The sequence below is a fragment of the Phyllobates terribilis genome, unplaced genomic scaffold (genome assembly GCF_046119375.1).
Source record: "Phyllobates terribilis strain yellow unplaced genomic scaffold, ASM4611937v1 Scaffold_5__5_contigs__length_657084704, whole genome shotgun sequence".
Taxonomy (NCBI): domain Eukaryota; kingdom Metazoa; phylum Chordata; class Amphibia; order Anura; family Dendrobatidae; genus Phyllobates; species Phyllobates terribilis.
The window spans coordinates 360,437,139-360,456,758 of record NW_027362765.1 but is presented as its reverse complement, the minus strand read 5'-3'; positions in this window follow the sequence as shown (position 1 = coordinate 360,456,758).

The following is a 19,620-nucleotide window of genomic DNA, read 5'->3' as shown; positions in this document are numbered from 1 at the left end:
AATCCTATCCTGTGTGATACTGTCTGCTGAGCCGTGTATCTAATCCTATCCTGTGTGATACAGTCTGCTGAGCCGTGTATCTAATCCTATCCTGTGTGATACCGACTGCTGAGACATGTATCTAATCCTATCCTGTGTGATACAGTCTGCTGAGCCGTGTATCTAATCCTATCCTGTGTGATACTGTCTGCTGAGCTGTGTATCTAATCCTATCCTGTGTGATACTGTCTGCTGAGCTGTGTATCTAATCCTATCCTGTGTGATACTGTCTGCTGAACTGTGTATCTAATCCTATCCTGTGAGATACTGTCTGCTGAGCTGTGTATCTAATCCTATGCTGTGTGATACTGTGTGCTGAACTGTGTATCTAATCCTCTCCTGTGTGATACTGTCTGCTGAGCTGTGTATCTAATCCTATCCTGTGAGATACTGTCTGCTGAGCTGTGTATCTAATCCTATGCTGTGTCATACTGTCTGCTGAGCTGTGTATCTAATCCTATGCTGTGTGATACTGTGTGCTGAACTGTGTATCTAATCCTATCCTGTGAGATACTGTCTGCTGAGCTGTGTATCTAATCCTATCCTGTGTGATACTGTCTGCTGAGCTGTGTATCTAATCCTATGCTGTGTGATACTGTGTGCTGAACTGTGTATCTAATCCTATCCTGTGAGATACTGTCTGCTGAGCCGTGTATCTAATCCTATCCTTTGTGATACTGTCTGCTGAGCTGTGTATCTAATCCTATGCTGTGTGATACTGTCTGCTGAGCTGTGTATCTAATCCTATGCTGTGTGATACTGTGTGCTGAACTGTGTATCTAATCCTCTCCTGTGTGATACTGTCTGCTAAACCGTGTATCAAATCCTATCCTGTATGATACCGTCTGCTGAGCTGTGTATCTAATCCTCTCCTGTGTGATACTGTCTGCTGAGCTGTGTATCTAATCCTATCCTGTGTGATACTGTGTGCTGAGCTGTGTATCTAATCCTCTCCTGTGTGATACTGTCTGCTGAGCCGTGTATCTAATCCTCTCCTGTGTGATACTGTCTGCTGAGCTGTGTATCTAATCCTATCCTGTGTGATACTGTCTGCTGAGCCGTGTATCTAATCCTATCCTGTGTGATACAGTCTGCTGAGCCGTGTATCTAATCCTATCCTGTGTGATACCGACTGCTGAGACATGTATCTAATCCTATCCTGTGTGATACAGTCTGCTGAGCCGTGTATCTAATCCTATCCTGTGTGATACTGTCTGCTGAGCTGTGTATCTAATCCTATCCTGTGTGATACTGTCTGCTGAACTGTGTATCTAATCCTATCCTGTGAGATACTGTCTGCTGAGCTGTGTATCTAATCCTATGCTGTGTGATACTGTGTGCTGAACTGTGTATCTAATCCTCTCCTGTGTGATACTGTCTGCTGAGCTGTGTATCTAATCCTATCCTGTGTGATACTGTCTGCTGAGCTGTGTATCTAATCCTATCCTGTGAGATACTGTCTGCTGAGCTGTGTATCTAATCCTATCCTGTGTGATACTGTGTGCTGAGCTGTGTATCTAATCCTCTCCTGTGTGATACTGTCTGCTGAGCTGTGTATCTAATCCTATGCTTTGTGATACTGTGTGCTGAACTGTGTATCTAATCCTATCCTGTGTGATACTGTGTGCTGAGCTGTGTATCTAATCCTCTCCTGTGTGATACTGTCTGCTGAGCTGTGTATCTAATCCTATGCTGTGTGATACTGTGTGCTGAACTGTGTATCTAATCCTCTCCTGTGTGATACTGTCTGCTGAGCTGTGTATCTAATCCTATCCTGTGTGATACTGTCTGCTGAGCTGTGTATCTAATCCTCTCCTGTGTGATACTGTCTGCTGAGCTGTGTATCTAATCCTATCCTGTGTGATACTGTCTGCTGAGCTGTGTATCTAATCCTATCCTGTGTGATACTAATTCCTGAGCCGTGTATCTAATCCTATCCTGTGTGATACTGTCTGCTGAGCTGTGTATCTAATCCTATCCTGTGTGATACTAATTCCTGAGCCGTGTATCTAATCCTATCCTGTGTGATACTGTCTGCTGAGCCGTGTATCTAATCCTCTCCTGTGTGATCCTGTCTGCTGAGCCGTGTATCTAATCCTATCATGTGTGATACTGTCTGCTGAGCTATGTATCTAGTCCTATCCTGTGTGATACTGTCTGCTGAGCCGTGTATCTAATCCTATCCTGTGTGATACTGTCTGCTGAGCCATGTATCTAATCCTATCCTGTGTGATACTAATTCCTGAGCCGTGTATCTAATCCTCTCCTGTGTGATACTGTCTGCTGAGCCGTGTATCTAATCCTCTCCTGTGTGATACTGTCTGCTGAGCTGTGTCTCTAATCCTATCCTGTGTGATACTGTCTGCTGAGCCGTGTATCTAATCCTCTCCTGTGTGATACTGTCTGCTGAGATGTGTATCTAATCCCATCCTGTGTGATACTGTCTGCTGAGCTGTGTATCTAATCCTATCCTGTGTGATACTAATTCCTGAGCCGTGTATCTAATCCTCTCCTGTGTGATACTGTCTGCTGAGCCGTGTATCTAATCCTCTCCTGTGTGATACTGTCTGCTGAGCCGTGTATCTAATCCTATCATGTGTGATACTGTCTGCTGAGCTGTATCTAATCCTATCCTGTGTGATACTGTCTGCTGAGCCGTGTATCTAATCCTATCCTGTGTGATACTGTCTGCTGAGCCGTATCTAGTCCTATCCTGTGTGATACTGTCTGCTGAGCCGTGTATCTAATCCTATCCTGTGTGATACTGTCTGCTGAGCCGTGTATCTAATCCTCTCCTGTGTGATACTCTCTGCTGAGCCGTGTATCTAATCCTATCCTGTGTGATACTCTCTGCTGAGCCGTGTATCTAATCCTATCCTGTGTGATACTGTCTGCTGAGCTGTGTATCTAATCCTATCCTGTGTGATACTGTCTGCTGAGCCGTGTATCTAATCCTATCCTGTGTGATACCGACTGCTGAGCTTTGTATCTAATCCTCTCCTGTGTGATACCGACTGCTGAGCCGTGTATCTAATCCTATCCTGTGTGATACCGACTGCTGAGCTGTGTATCTAATCCTCTCCTGTGTGATACTGTCTGCTGAGCCGTGTCTCTAATCCTCTCCTGTGTGATCCTGTCTGCTGAGCTGTGTATCTAATCCTCTCCTGTGTGATACTGTCTGCTGAGCCGTGTATCTAATCCTATCCTGTGTGATACTGTCTGCTGAGTCGTGTATCTAATCCTATCCTGTGTGATACTGTCTGCTGAGCCGTGTATCTAATCCTATCCTGTGTGATACTGTCTGCTGAGCCGTGTATCTAATCCTCTCCTGTATGATACTGTCTGCTGAGCCGTGTATCTAATCCTATCCTGTGTGATACTGTCTGCTGAGCCGTGTATCTAATCCTCTCCTGTGTGATACTGTCTGCTGCACCATGTATCTAATCCTATCCTGTGTGATACTGTCTGCTGAGCCGTGTATCTAATCCTATCCTGTGTGATACTGTCTGCTGAGCTGTGTATCTAATCCTATCCTGTGTGATACTGTCTGCTGAGCCGTGTATCTAATCCTATCCTGTGTGATACTGTCTGCTGAGCCGTGTCTCTAATCCTATCCTGTGTGATACTGTCTGCTGAGCCGTGTATCTAATACTATCCTGTGTGATACTGTCTGCTGAGCTGTGTATCTAATCCTATCCTGTGTGATACTGTCTGCTGAGCCGTGTATCTAATCCTATCCTGTGTGATACTGTCTGCTGAGCCGTGTATCTAATCCTATCCTGTGTGATACTGTCTGCTGAGCCGTGTCTCTAATCCTATCCTGTGTGATACTGTCTGCTGAGCCGTGTATCTAATCCTATCCTGTGTGATTCTGTCTGCTGAGCTGTGTATCTAATCCTATCCTGTGTGATACTGTCTGCTGAGCTGTGTATCTAATCCTATCCTGTGTGATACTAATTCCTGAGCCATGTATCTAATCCTATCCTGTGTGATACTGTCTGCTGAGCTGTGTATCTAATCCTATCCTGTGTGATACTAATTCCTGAGCCGTGTATCTAATCCTATCCTGTGTGATACTGTCTGCTGAGCCGTGTATCTAATCCTCTCCTGTGTGATCCTGTCTGCTGAGCCGTGTATCTAATCCTATCATGTGTGATACTGTCTGCTGAGCTATGTATCTAGTCCTATCCTGTGTGATACTGTCTGCTGAGCCGTGTATCTAATCCTATCCTGTGTGATACTGTCTGCTGAGCCATGTATCTAATCCTATCCTGTGTGATACTAATTCCTGAGCCGTGTATCTAATCCTCTCCTGTGTGATACTGTCTGCTGAGCCGTGTATCTAATCCTCTCCTGTGTGATACTGTCTGCTGAGCTGTGTCTCTAATCCTATCCTGTGTGATACTGTCTGCTGAGCCGTGTATCTAATCCTCTCCTGTGTGATACTGTCTGCTGAGATGTGTATCTAATCCCATCCTGTGTGATACTGTCTGCTGAGCTGTGTATCTAATCCTATCCTGTGTGATACTAATTCCTGAGCCGTGTATCTAATCCTCTCCTGTGTGATACTGTCTGCTGAGCCGTGTATCTAATCCTCTCCTGTGTGATACTGTCTGCTGAGCCGTGTATCTAATCCTATCATGTGTGATACTGTCTGCTGAGCTGTATCTAATCCTATCCTGTGTGATACTGTCTGCTGAGCCGTGTATCTAATCCTATCCTGTGTGATACTGTCTGCTGAGCCGTGTATCTAATCCTCTCCTGTGTGATACTGTCTGCTGAGCTGTGTCTCTAATCCTATCCTGTGTGATACTGTCTGCTGAGCCGTGTATCTAATCCTCTCCTGTGTGATACTGTCTGCTGAGATGTGTATCTAATCCCATCCTGTGTGATACTGTCTGCTGAGCTGTGTATCTAATCCTATCCTGTGTGATACTAATTCCTGAGCCGTGTATCTAATCCTCTCCTGTGTGATACTGTCTGCTGAGCCGTGTATCTAATCCTCTCCTGTGTGATACTGTCTGCTGAGCCGTGTATCTAATCCTATCATGTGTGATACTGTCTGCTGAGCTGTATCTAATCCTATCCTGTGTGATACTGTCTGCTGAGCCGTGTATCTAATCCTATCCTGTGTGATACTGTCTGCTGAGCCGTGTATCTAGTCCTATCCTGTGTGATACTGTCTGCTGAGCCGTGTATCTAATCCTATCCTGTGTGATACTGTCTGCTGAGCCGTGTATCTAATCCTCTCCTGTGTGATACTCTCTGCTGAGCCGTGTATCTAATCCTATCCTGTGTGATACTCTCTGCTGAGCCGTGTATCTAATCCTATCCTGTGTGATACTGTCTGCTGAGCTGTGTATCTAATCCTATCCTGTGTGATACTGTCTGCTGAGCCGTGTATCTAATCCTATCCTGTGTGATACCGACTGCTGAGCTTTGTATCTAATCCTCTCCTGTGTGATACCGACTGCTGAGCCGTGTATCTAATCCTATCCTGTGTGATACCGACTGCTGAGCTGTGTATCTAATCCTCTCCTGTGTGATACTGTCTGCTGAGCCGTGTCTCTAATCCTCTCCTGTGTGATCCTGTCTGCTGAGCTGTGTATCTAATCCTCTCCTGTGTGATACTGTCTGCTGAGCCGTGTATCTAATCCTATCCTGTGTGATACTGTCTGCTGAGTCGTGTATCTAATCCTATCCTGTGTGATACTGTCTGCTGAGCCGTGTATCTAATCCTATCCTGTGTGATACTGTCTGCTGAGCCGTGTATCTAATCCTCTCCTGTATGATACTGTCTGCTGAGCCGTGTATCTAATCCTATCCTGTGTGATACTGTCTGCTGAGCCGTGTATCTAATCCTCTCCTGTGTGATACTGTCTGCTGCACCATGTATCTAATCCTATCCTGTGTGATACTGTCTGCTGAGCCGTGTATCTAATCCTATCCTGTGTGATACTGTCTGCTGAGCTGTGTATCTAATCCTATCCTGTGTGATACTGTCTGCTGAGCCGTGTATCTAATCCTATCCTGTGTGATACTGTCTGCTGAGCCGTGTCTCTAATCCTATCCTGTGTGATACTGTCTGCTGAGCCGTGTATCTAATACTATCCTGTGTGATACTGTCTGCTGAGCTGTGTATCTAATCCTATCCTGTGTGATACTGTCTGCTGAGCCGTGTATCTAATCCTATCCTGTGTGATACTGTCTGCTGAGCCGTGTATCTAATCCTATCCTGTGTGATACTGTCTGCTGAGCCGTGTCTCTAATCCTATCCTGTGTGATACTGTCTGCTGAGCCGTGTATCTAATCCTATCCTGTGTGATTCTGTCTGCTGAGCCGTGTATCTAATCCTATCCTGTGTGATACTGTCTGCTGAGCCGTGTATCTAATCCTCTCCTGTGTGATACTGTCTGCTGAGCCGTGTATCTAATCCTCTCCTGTGTGATACTGTCTGCTGCACCATGTATCTAATCCTATCCTGTGTGATACTGTCTGCTGAGCCGTGTATCTAATCCTATCTTGTGTGATACTGACTGCTGAGCCGTGTATCTAATCCTCCCCTGTGTGATCCTGTCTGCTGAGCCGTGTATCTAATCCCATCCTGTGTGATACTGTTTGCTGAGCTGTGTATCTAATCCTATCCTGTGTGATACTGTCTGCTGAGCCGTGTATCTAATCCTCTCCTGTGTGATACTGTCTGCTGAGCCGTGTATCTAATCCTCTCCTGTGTGATAGTGTCTGCTGAGCCATGTATCTAATCCTCTCCTGTGTGATACTGTCTGCTGAGCCGTGTATCTAATCCTATCCTGTGTGATACTGTCTGCTGAGCCGTGTATCTCATCCTCTCCTGTGTGATACTGTCTGCTGCACCGTATATCTAATCCTCTCCTGTGTGATACTGTCTGCTGCACCGTGTATCTAATCCCATCCTGTGTGATACTGTCTGCTGCACCGTGTATCTAATCCTATCCTGTGTGATACTGTCTGCTGCACCGTGTATCTAATCCTCTCCTGTGTGATACTCTCTGCTGAGCCGTGTATCTAATCCTATCCTGTGTGATTCTGTCTGCTGAGCCGTGTATCTAATCCTCTCCTGTGTGATACTAATTCCTGAGCCGTGTATCTAATCCTATCCTGTGTGATACAGTCTGCTGAGCTGTATCTAATCCTCTCCTGTGTGATACTGTCTGCTGAGCTGTATCTAATCCTATTCTGTGTGATACTGTCTGCTGAGCCGTGTATCTAATCCTATCCTGTGTGATACTAATTCCTGAGCCGTGTATCTAATCCTATCCTGTGTGATACAGTCTGCTGAGCTGTATCTAATCCTCTCCTGTGTGATACTGTCTGCTGAGCTGTGTATCTAATCCTATCCTGTGTGATACTGTCTGCTGAGCCGTGTATCTAATCCTATCCTGTGTGATACTAATTCCTGAGCCGTGTATCTAATCCTATCCTGTGTGATACTGTCTGCTGAGCTGTATCTAATCCTATTCTGTGTGATACTGTCTGCTGAGCCGTGTATCTAATCCTATCCTGTGTGATACTGTCTGCTGAGCCGTGTATCTAATCCTATCCTGTGTGATACTGTCTGCTGAGCCGTGTATCTAATCCTCTCCTGTGTGATACTGCCTGCTGAGCCGTGTATCTAATCCTCTCCTGTGTGCTACTGTCTGCTGAGCTGTGTATCTAATCCTATCCTGTGTGATACTGTCTGCTGAGCCGTGTATCTAATCCTATCCTGTGCGATACTGTCTGCTGAGCCGTGTATCTAATCCTATCCTGTGTGATACTGTCTGCTGCACCGTGTATCTAATCCTCTCCTGTGTGATACTGTCTGCTGAGATGTGTATCTAATCCCATCCTGTGTGATACTGTCTGCTGAGCTGTGTATCTAATCCTATCCTGTGTGATACTAATTCCTGAGCCGTGTATCTAATCCTATCCTGTGTGATACTGTCTGCTGAGCTGTGTATCTAATCCTATCCTGTGTGATACTAATTCCTGAGCCGTGTATCTAATCCTATCCTGTGTGATACTGTCTGCTGAGCCGTGTATCTAATCCTCTCCTGTGTGATCCTGTCTGCTGAGCCGTGTATCTAATCCTATCATGTGTGATACTGTCTGCTGAGCTATGTATCTAGTCCTATCCTGTGTGATACTGTCTGCTGAGCCGTGTATCTAATCCTATCCTGTGTGATACTGTCTGCTGAGCCGTGTATCTAATCCTATCATGTGTGAAACTGTCTGCTGAGCTGTGTATCTAATCCTCTCCTGTGTGATACTGTCTGCTGAGCCGTGTATCTAATCCTCTCCTGTGTGATACTGTCTCCTGAGCCGTGTATCTAATCCTCTCCTGTGTGATACTGTCTGCTGAGATGTGTATCTAATCCCATCCTGTGTGATACTGTCTGCTGAGCTGTGTATCTAATCCTATCCTGTGTGATACTAATTCCTGAGCCGTGTATCTAATCCTCTCCTGTGTGATACTGTCTGCTGAGCCGTGTATCTAATCCTCTCCTGTGTGATACTGTCTCCTGAGCTGTGTCTCTAATCCTATCCTGTGTGATACTGTCTGCTGAGCCGTGTATCTAATCCTCTCCTGTGTGATACTGTCTGCTGAGATGTGTATCTAATCCCATCCTGTGTGATACTGTCTGCTGAGCTGTGTATCTAATCCTATCCTGTGTGATACTAATTCCTGAGCCGTGTATCTAATCCTCTCCTGTGTGATACTGTCTGCTGAGCCGTGTATCTAATCCTCTCCTGTGTGATACTGTCTGCTGAGCCGTGTATCTAATCCTATCATGTGTGATACTGTCTGCTGAGCTGTATCTAATCCTATCCTGTGTGATACTGTCTGCTGAGCCGTGTATCTAATCCTATCCTGTGTGATACTGTCTGCTGAGCCGTATCTAGTCCTATCCTGTGTGATACTGTCTGCTGAGCCGTGTATCTAATCCTATCCTGTGTGATACTGTCTGCTGAGCCGTGTATCTAATCCTCTCCTGTGTGATACTCTCTGCTGTGCCGTGTATCTAATCCTATCCTGTGTGATACTCTCTGCTGAGCCGTGTATCTAATCCTATCCTGTGTGATACTGTCTGCTGAGCTGTGTATCTAATCCTATCCTGTGTGATACTGTCTGCTGAGCCGTGTATCTAATCCTATCCTGTGTGATACCGACTGCTGAGCTTTGTATCTAATCCTCTCCTGTGTGATACCGACTGCTGAGCCGTGTATCTAATCCTATCCTGTGTGATACTGTCTCCTGAGCCGTGTATCTAATCCTATCCTGTGTGATACTGTCTGCTGAGCCGTGTATCTAATCCTATCCTGTGTGATACTGTCTGCTGAGCCGTGTATCTAATCCTCTCCTGTGTGATACTGTCTGCTGAGCCGTGTATCTAATCCTATCCTGTGTGATACTGTCTGCTGAGCCGTGTATCTAATCCTATCTTGTGTGATACTGTCTGCTGAGCCGTGTATCTAATCCTCTCCTGTGTGATACTGTCTGCTGAGCCGTGTATCTAATCCTATCCTGTGTGATACTGTCTGCTGAGCTGTGTATCTAATCCTATACTGTGTGATACTGTCTGCTGAGCTGTGTAGCTAATCCTATCCTGTGTGATACTGTCTGCTGAGCTGTGTATCTAATCCTATACTGTGTGATACTGTCTGCTGAGCTGTGTAGCTAATCCTATCCTGTGTGATACTGTCTGCTGCACCGTGTATCTAATCCTATCCTGTGTGATACTGTCTGCTGCACCGTGTATCTAATCCTATCCTGTGTGATACTGTCTGCTTAGCCGTGTATCTAATCCTATCCTGTGTGATACTGTCTGCTGAGCTGTGTATCTAATGCTATCCTGTGTGATACTGTCTGCTGAGCTGTGTATCTAATCCTGTCCTATGTGATACTGTCTGCTGAGCCGTGTATCTAATCCTATCCTGTGTGATACTGTCTGCTGAGCTGTGTATCTAATCCTATCCTGTGTGATACTGTCTGCTGAGCTGTGTATCTAATCCTATCCTGTGTGATACTGTCTGCTGAGCTGTGTATCTAATCCTATCCTGTGTGATACTGTCTGCTGAGCTGTGTATCTAATCCTGTCCTATGTGATACTGTCTGCTGAGCCGTGTATCTAATCCTATCCTGTGATACTGTCTGCTGAGCTGTGTATCTAATCCTATCCTGTGTGCTACTGTGTGATACTGTCTGCTGAGCCGTGTATCTAATCCTATCCTGTGTGATACTGTCTGCTGAGCTGTGTATCTAATCCTATCCTGTGTGATACTGTCTGCTGAGCTGTGTATCTAATCCTATCCTGTGTGATACAGGCTGAGCCGTGTATCTAATCCTATCATGTGTGATACAGGCTGAGCCGTGTATCTAATCCTATCATGTGTGATACTGTCTGCTGAGCCGTGTATCTAATCCTATCCTGTGTGATACTGTCTGCTGAGCCGTGTATCTAATCCTATCATGTGTGAAACTGTCTGCTGAGCTGTATCTAATCCTATCCTGTGTGATACTGTCTGCTGAGCCGTGTATCTAATCCTATCCTGTGTGATACTGTCTGCTGAGCTGTGTATCTAATACTATCCTGTGTGATACTGTCTGCTGAGCCGTGTATCTAATCCTATCCTGTGAGATACTGTCTGCTGAGCTGTGTATCTAATCCTATGCTGTGTGATACTGTCTGCTGAGCTGTGTATCTAATCCTATGCTGTGTGATACTGTGTGCTGAACTGTGTATCTAATCCTATCCTGTGAGATACTGTCTGCTGAGCTGTGTATCTAATCCTATCCTGTGTGATACTGTCTGCTGAGCTGTGTATCTAATCCTATGCTGTGTGATACTGTGTGCTGAACTGTGTATCTAATCCTATCCTGTGAGGTACTGTCTGCTGAGCCGTGTATCTAATCCTATCCTGTGTGATACTGTCTGCTGAGCTGTGTATCTAATCCTATGCTGTGTGATACTGTCTGCTGAGCTGTGTATCTAATCCTATGCTGTGTGATACTGTGTGCTGAACTGTGTATCTAATCCTCTCCTGTGTGATACTGTCTGCTAAACCGTGTATCAAATCCTATCCTGTATGATACCGTCTGCTGAGCTGTGTATCTAATCCTCTCCTGTGTGATACTGTCTGCTGAGCTGTGTATCTAATCCTATCCTGTGAGATACTGTCTGCTGAGCTGTGTATCTAATCCTATCCTGTGTGATACTGTCTGCTGAGCTGTGTATCTAATCCTATCCTGTGTGATACTGTCTGCTGAGCTGTGTATCTAATCCTCTCCTGTGTGATACTGTCTGCTGAGCCGTGTATCTAATCCTCTCCTGTGTGATACTGTCTGCTGAGCTGTGTATCTAATCCTATCCTGTGTGATACTGTCTGCTGAGCCGTGTATCTAATCCTATCCTGTGTGATACAGTCTGCTGAGCCGTGTATCTAATCCTATCCTGTGTGATACCGACTGCTGAGACATGTATCTAATCCTATCCTGTGTGATACAGTCTGCTGAGCCGTGTATCTAATCCTATCCTGTGTGATACTGTCTGCTGAGCTGTGTATCTAATCCTATCCTGTGTGATACTGTCTGCTGAGCTGTGTATCTAATCCTATCCTGTGTGATACTGTCTGCTGAACTGTGTATCTAATCCTATCCTGTGAGATACTGTCTGCTGAGCTGTGTATCTAATCCTATGCTGTGTGATACTGTGTGCTGAACTGTGTATCTAATCCTCTCCTGTGTGATACTGTCTGCTGAGCTGTGTATCTAATCCTATCCTGTGAGATACTGTCTGCTGAGCTGTGTATCTAATCCTATGCTGTGTCATACTGTCTGCTGAGCTGTGTATCTAATCCTATGCTGTGTGATACTGTGTGCTGAACTGTGTATCTAATCCTATCCTGTGAGATACTGTCTGCTGAGCTGTGTATCTAATCCTATCCTGTGTGATACTGTCTGCTGAGCTGTGTATCTAATCCTATGCTGTGTGATACTGTGTGCTGAACTGTGTATCTAATCCTATCCTGTGAGATACTGTCTGCTGAGCCGTGTATCTAATCCTATCCTTTGTGATACTGTCTGCTGAGCTGTGTATCTAATCCTATGCTGTGTGATACTGTCTGCTGAGCTGTGTATCTAATCCTATGCTGTGTGATACTGTGTGCTGAACTGTGTATCTAATCCTCTCCTGTGTGATACTGTCTGCTAAACCGTGTATCAAATCCTATCCTGTATGATACCGTCTGCTGAGCTGTGTATCTAATCCTCTCCTGTGTGATACTGTCTGCTGAGCTGTGTATCTAATCCTATCCTGTGTGATACTGTGTGCTGAGCTGTGTATCTAATCCTCTCCTGTGTGATACTGTCTGCTGAGCCGTGTATCTAATCCTCTCCTGTGTGATACTGTCTGCTGAGCTGTGTATCTAATCCTATCCTGTGTGATACTGTCTGCTGAGCCGTGTATCTAATCCTATCCTGTGTGATACAGTCTGCTGAGCCGTGTATCTAATCCTATCCTGTGTGATACCGACTGCTGAGACATGTATCTAATCCTATCCTGTGTGATACAGTCTGCTGAGCCGTGTATCTAATCCTATCCTGTGTGATACTGTCTGCTGAGCTGTGTATCTAATCCTATCCTGTGTGATACTGTCTGCTGAACTGTGTATCTAATCCTATCCTGTGAGATACTGTCTGCTGAGCTGTGTATCTAATCCTATGCTGTGTGATACTGTGTGCTGAACTGTGTATCTAATCCTCTCCTGTGTGATACTGTCTGCTGAGCTGTGTATCTAATCCTATCCTGTGTGATACTGTCTGCTGAGCTGTGTATCTAATCCTATCCTGTGAGATACTGTCTGCTGAGCTGTGTATCTAATCCTATCCTGTGTGATACTGTGTGCTGAGCTGTGTATCTAATCCTCTCCTGTGTGATACTGTCTGCTGAGCTGTGTATCTAATCCTATGCTTTGTGATACTGTGTGCTGAACTGTGTATCTAATCCTATCCTGTGTGATACTGTGTGCTGAGCTGTGTATCTAATCCTCTCCTGTGTGATACTGTCTGCTGAGCTGTGTATCTAATCCTATGCTGTGTGATACTGTGTGCTGAACTGTGTATCTAATCCTCTCCTGTGTGATACTGTCTGCTGAGCTGTGTATCTAATCCTATCCTGTGTGATACTGTCTGCTGAGCTGTGTATCTAATCCTCTCCTGTGTGATACTGTCTGCTGAGCTGTGTATCTAATCCTATCCTGTGTGATACTGTCTGCTGAGCTGTGTATCTAATCCTATCCTGTGTGATACTAATTCCTGAGCCGTGTATCTAATCCTATCCTGTGTGATACTGTCTGCTGAGCTGTGTATCTAATCCTATCCTGTGTGATACTAATTCCTGAGCCGTGTATCTAATCCTATCCTGTGTGATACTGTCTGCTGAGCCGTGTATCTAATCCTCTCCTGTGTGATCCTGTCTGCTGAGCCGTGTATCTAATCCTATCATGTGTGATACTGTCTGCTGAGCTATGTATCTAGTCCTATCCTGTGTGATACTGTCTGCTGAGCCGTGTATCTAATCCTATCCTGTGTGATACTGTCTGCTGAGCCATGTATCTAATCCTATCCTGTGTGATACTAATTCCTGAGCCGTGTATCTAATCCTCTCCTGTGTGATACTGTCTGCTGAGCCGTGTATCTAATCCTCTCCTGTGTGATACTGTCTGCTGAGCTGTGTCTCTAATCCTATCCTGTGTGATACTGTCTGCTGAGCCGTGTATCTAATCCTCTCCTGTGTGATACTGTCTGCTGAGATGTGTATCTAATCCCATCCTGTGTGATACTGTCTGCTGAGCTGTGTATCTAATCCTATCCTGTGTGATACTAATTCCTGAGCCGTGTATCTAATCCTCTCCTGTGTGATACTGTCTGCTGAGCCGTGTATCTAATCCTCTCCTGTGTGATACTGTCTGCTGAGCCGTGTATCTAATCCTATCATGTGTGATACTGTCTGCTGAGCTGTATCTAATCCTATCCTGTGTGATACTGTCTGCTGAGCCGTGTATCTAATCCTATCCTGTGTGATACTGTCTGCTGAGCCGTATCTAGTCCTATCCTGTGTGATACTGTCTGCTGAGCCGTGTATCTAATCCTATCCTGTGTGATACTGTCTGCTGAGCCGTGTATCTAATCCTCTCCTGTGTGATACTCTCTGCTGAGCCGTGTATCTAATCCTATCCTGTGTGATACTCTCTGCTGAGCCGTGTATCTAATCCTATCCTGTGTGATACTGTCTGCTGAGCTGTGTATCTAATCCTATCCTGTGTGATACTGTCTGCTGAGCCGTGTATCTAATCCTATCCTGTGTGATACCGACTGCTGAGCTTTGTATCTAATCCTCTCCTGTGTGATACCGACTGCTGAGCCGTGTATCTAATCCTATCCTGTGTGATACCGACTGCTGAGCTGTGTATCTAATCCTCTCCTGTGTGATACTGTCTGCTGAGCCGTGTCTCTAATCCTCTCCTGTGTGATCCTGTCTGCTGAGCTGTGTATCTAATCCTCTCCTGTGTGATACTGTCTGCTGAGCCGTGTATCTAATCCTATCCTGTGTGATACTGTCTGCTGAGTCGTGTATCTAATCCTATCCTGTGTGATACTGTCTGCTGAGCCGTGTATCTAATCCTATCCTGTGTGATACTGTCTGCTGAGCCGTGTATCTAATCCTCTCCTGTATGATACTGTCTGCTGAGCCGTGTATCTAATCCTATCCTGTGTGATACTGTCTGCTGAGCCGTGTATCTAATCCTCTCCTGTGTGATACTGTCTGCTGCACCATGTATCTAATCCTATCCTGTGTGATACTGTCTGCTGAGCCGTGTATCTAATCCTATCCTGTGTGATACTGTCTGCTGAGCTGTGTATCTAATCCTATCCTGTGTGATACTGTCTGCTGAGCCGTGTATCTAATCCTATCCTGTGTGATACTGTCTGCTGAGCCGTGTCTCTAATCCTATCCTGTGTGATACTGTCTGCTGAGCCGTGTATCTAATACTATCCTGTGTGATACTGTCTGCTGAGCTGTGTATCTAATCCTATCCTGTGTGATACTGTCTGCTGAGCCGTGTATCTAATCCTATCCTGTGTGATACTGTCTGCTGAGCCGTGTATCTAATCCTATCCTGTGTGATACTGTCTGCTGAGCCGTGTCTCTAATCCTATCCTGTGTGATACTGTCTGCTGAGCCGTGTATCTAATCCTATCCTGTGTGATTCTGTCTGCTGAGCTGTGTATCTAATCCTATCCTGTGTGATACTGTCTGCTGAGCTGTGTATCTAATCCTATCCTGTGTGATACTAATTCCTGAGCCATGTATCTAATCCTATCCTGTGTGATACTGTCTGCTGAGCTGTGTATCTAATCCTATCCTGTGTGATACTAATTCCTGAGCCGTGTATCTAATCCTATCCTGTGTGATACTGTCTGCTGAGCCGTGTATCTAATCCTCTCCTGTGTGATCCTGTCTGCTGAGCCGTGTATCTAATCCTATCATGTGTGATACTGTCTGCTGAGCTATGTATCTAGTCCTATCCTGTGTGATACTGTCTGCTGAGCCGTGTATCTAATCCTATCCTGTGTGATACTGTCTGCTGAGCCATGTATCTAATCCTATCCTGTGTGATACTAATTCCTGAGCCGTGTATCTAATCCTCTCCTGTGTGATACTGTCTGCTGAGCCGTGTATCTAATCCTCTCCTGTGTGATACTGTCTGCTGAGCTGTGTCTCTAATCCTATCCTGTGTGATACTGTCTGCTGAGCCGTGTATCTAATCCTCTCCTGTGTGATACTGTCTGCTGAGATGTGTATCTAATCCCATCCTGTGTGATACTGTCTGCTGAGCTGTGTATCTAATCCTATCCTGTGTGATACTAATTCCTGAGCCGTGTATCTAATCCTCTCCTGTGTGATACTGTCTGCTGAGCCGTGTATCTAATCCTCTCCTGTGTGATACTGTCTGCTGAGCCGTGTATCTAATCCTATCATGTGTGATACTGTCTGCTGAGCTGTATCTAATCCTATCCTGTGTGATACTGTCTGCTGAGCCGTGTATCTAATCCTATCCTGTGTGATACTGTCTGCTGAGCCGTGTATCTAATCCTCTCCTGTGTGATACTGTCTGCTGAGCTGTGTCTCTAATCCTATCCTGTGTGATACTGTCTGCTGAGCCGTGTATCTAATCCTCTCCTGTGTGATACTGTCTGCTGAGATGTGTATCTAATCCCATCCTGTGTGATACTGTCTGCTGAGCTGTGTATCTAATCCTATCCTGTGTGATACTAATTCCTGAGCCGTGTATCTAATCCTCTCCTGTGTGATACTGTCTGCTGAGCCGTGTATCTAATCCTCTCCTGTGTGATACTGTCTGCTGAGCCGTGTATCTAATCCTATCATGTGTGATACTGTCTGCTGAGCTGTATCTAATCCTATCCTGTGTGATACTGTCTGCTGAGCCGTGTATCTAATCCTATCCTGTGTGATACTGTCTGCTGAGCCGTGTATCTAGTCCTATCCTGTGTGATACTGTCTGCTGAGCCGTGTATCTAATCCTATCCTGTGTGATACTGTCTGCTGAGCCGTGTATCTAATCCTCTCCTGTGTGATACTCTCTGCTGAGCCGTGTATCTAATCCTATCCTGTGTGATACTCTCTGCTGAGCCGTGTATCTAATCCTATCCTGTGTGATACTGTCTGCTGAGCTGTGTATCTAATCCTATCCTGTGTGATACTGTCTGCTGAGCCGTGTATCTAATCCTATCCTGTGTGATACCGACTGCTGAGCTTTGTATCTAATCCTCTCCTGTGTGATACCGACTGCTGAGCCGTGTATCTAATCCTATCCTGTGTGATACCGACTGCTGAGCTGTGTATCTAATCCTCTCCTGTGTGATACTGTCTGCTGAGCCGTGTCTCTAATCCTCTCCTGTGTGATCCTGTCTGCTGAGCTGTGTATCTAATCCTCTCCTGTGTGATACTGTCTGCTGAGCCGTGTATCTAATCCTATCCTGTGTGATACTGTCTGCTGAGTCGTGTATCTAATCCTATCCTGTGTGATACTGTCTGCTGAGCCGTGTATCTAATCCTATCCTGTGTGATACTGTCTGCTGAGCCGTGTATCTAATCCTCTCCTGTATGATACTGTCTGCTGAGCCGTGTATCTAATCCTATCCTGTGTGATACTGTCTGCTGAGCCGTGTATCTAATCCTCTCCTGTGTGATACTGTCTGCTGCACCATGTATCTAATCCTATCCTGTGTGATACTGTCTGCTGAGCCGTGTATCTAATCCTATCCTGTGTGATACTGTCTGCTGAGCTGTGTATCTAATCCTATCCTGTGTGATACTGTCTGCTGAGCCGTGTATCTAATCCTATCCTGTGTGATACTGTCTGCTGAGCCGTGTCTCTAATCCTATCCTGTGTGATACTGTCTGCTGAGCCGTGTATCTAATCCTCTCCTGTGTGATACTGTCTGCTGCACCATGTATCTAATCCTATCCTGTGTGATACTGTCTGCTGAGCCGTGTATCTAATCCTATCCTGTGTGATACTGTCTGCTGAGCCGTGTCTCTAATCCTATCCTGTGTGATACTGTCTGCTGAGCTGTGTATCTAATCCTATCCTGTGTGATACTGTCTGCTGAGCCGTGTATCTAATCCTATCCTGTGTGATACTGTCTGCTGAGCCGTGTATCTAATCCTATCCTGTGTGATACTGTCTGCTGAGCCGTGTCTCTAATCCTATCCTGTGTGATACTGTCTGCTGAGCCGTGTATCTAATCCTATCCTGTGTGATTCTGTCTGCTGAGCCGTGTATCTAATCCTATCCTGTGTGATACTGTCTGCTGAGCCGTGTATCTAATCCTCTCCTGTGTGATACTGTCTGCTGAGCCGTGTATCTAATCCTCTCCTGTGTGATACTGTCTGCTGCACCATGTATCTAATCCTATCCTGTGTGATACTGTCTGCTGAGCCGTGTATCTAATCCTATCTTGTGTGATACTGACTGCTGAGCCGTGTATCTAATCCTCCCCTGTGTGATCCTGTCTGCTGAGCCGTGTATCTAATCCCATCCTGTGTGATACTGTTTGCTGAGCTGTGTATCTAATCCTATCCTGTGTGATACTGTCTGCTGAGCCGTGTATCTAATCCTCTCCTGTGTGATACTGTCTGCTGAGCCGTGTATCTAATCCTCTCCTGTGTGATAGTGTCTGCTGAGCCATGTATCTAATCCTCTCCTGTGTGATACTGTCTGCTGAGCCGTGTATCTAATCCTATCCTGTGTGATACTGTCTGCTGAGCCGTGTATCTCATCCTCTCCTGTGTGATACTGTCTGCTGCACCGTATATCTAATCCTCTCCTGTGTGATACTGTCTGCTGCACCGTGTATCTAATCCCATCCTGTGTGATACTGTCTGCTGCACCGTGTATCTAATCCTATCCTGTGTGATACTGTCTGCTGCACCGTGTATCTAATCCTCTCCTGTGTGATACTCTCTGCTGAGCCGTGTATCTAATCCTATCCTGTGTGATTCTGTCTGCTGAGCCATGTATCTAATCCTCTCCTGTGTGATACTAATTCCTGAGCCGTGTATCTAATCCTATCCTGTGTGATACAGTCTGCTGAGCTGTATCTAATCCTCTCCTGTGTGATACTGTCTGCTGAGCTGTATCTAATCCTATTCTGTGTGATACTGTCTGCTGAGCCGTGTATCTAATCCTATCCTGTGTGATACTAATTCCTGAGCCGTGTATCTAATCCTATCCTGTGTGATACAGTCTGCTGAGCTGTATCTAATCCTCTCCTGTGTGATACTGTCTGCTGAGCTGTGTATCTAATCCTATCCTGTGTGATACTGTCTGCTGAGCCGTGTATCTAATCCTATCCTGTGTGATACTAATTCCTGAGCCGTGTATCTAATCCTATCCTGTGTGATACTGTCTGCTGAGCTGTATCTAATCCTATTCTGTGTGATACTGTCTGCTGAGCCGTGTATCTAATCCTATCCTGTGTGATACTGTCTGCTGAGCCGTGTATCTAATCCTATCCTGTGTGATACTGTCTGCTGAGCCGTGTATCTAATCCTCTCCTGTGTGATACTGCCTGCTGAGCCGTGTATCTAATCCTCTCCTGTGTGCTACTGTCTGCTGAGCTGTGTATCTAATCCTATCCTGTGTGATACTGTCTGCTGAGCCGTGTATCTAATCCTATCCTGTGCGATACTGTCTGCTGAGCCGTGTATCTAATCCTATCCTGTGTGATACTGTCTGCTGAGCCGTGTATCTAATCGTATCCTGTGTGATACTGTCTGCTGAGCTGTGTATCTAATCCTCTCCTGTGTGATACTGTCTGCTGAGCTGTGTATCTAATCCTATCCTGTGTGATACCGGCTGCTGAGCTGTGTATCTAATCCTCTCCTGTGTGATACTGTCTGCTGAGCCGTGTATCTAATCCTATCCTGTGTGATACTGTCTGCTGAGCTGTATCTAATCCTATCCTGTGTGATA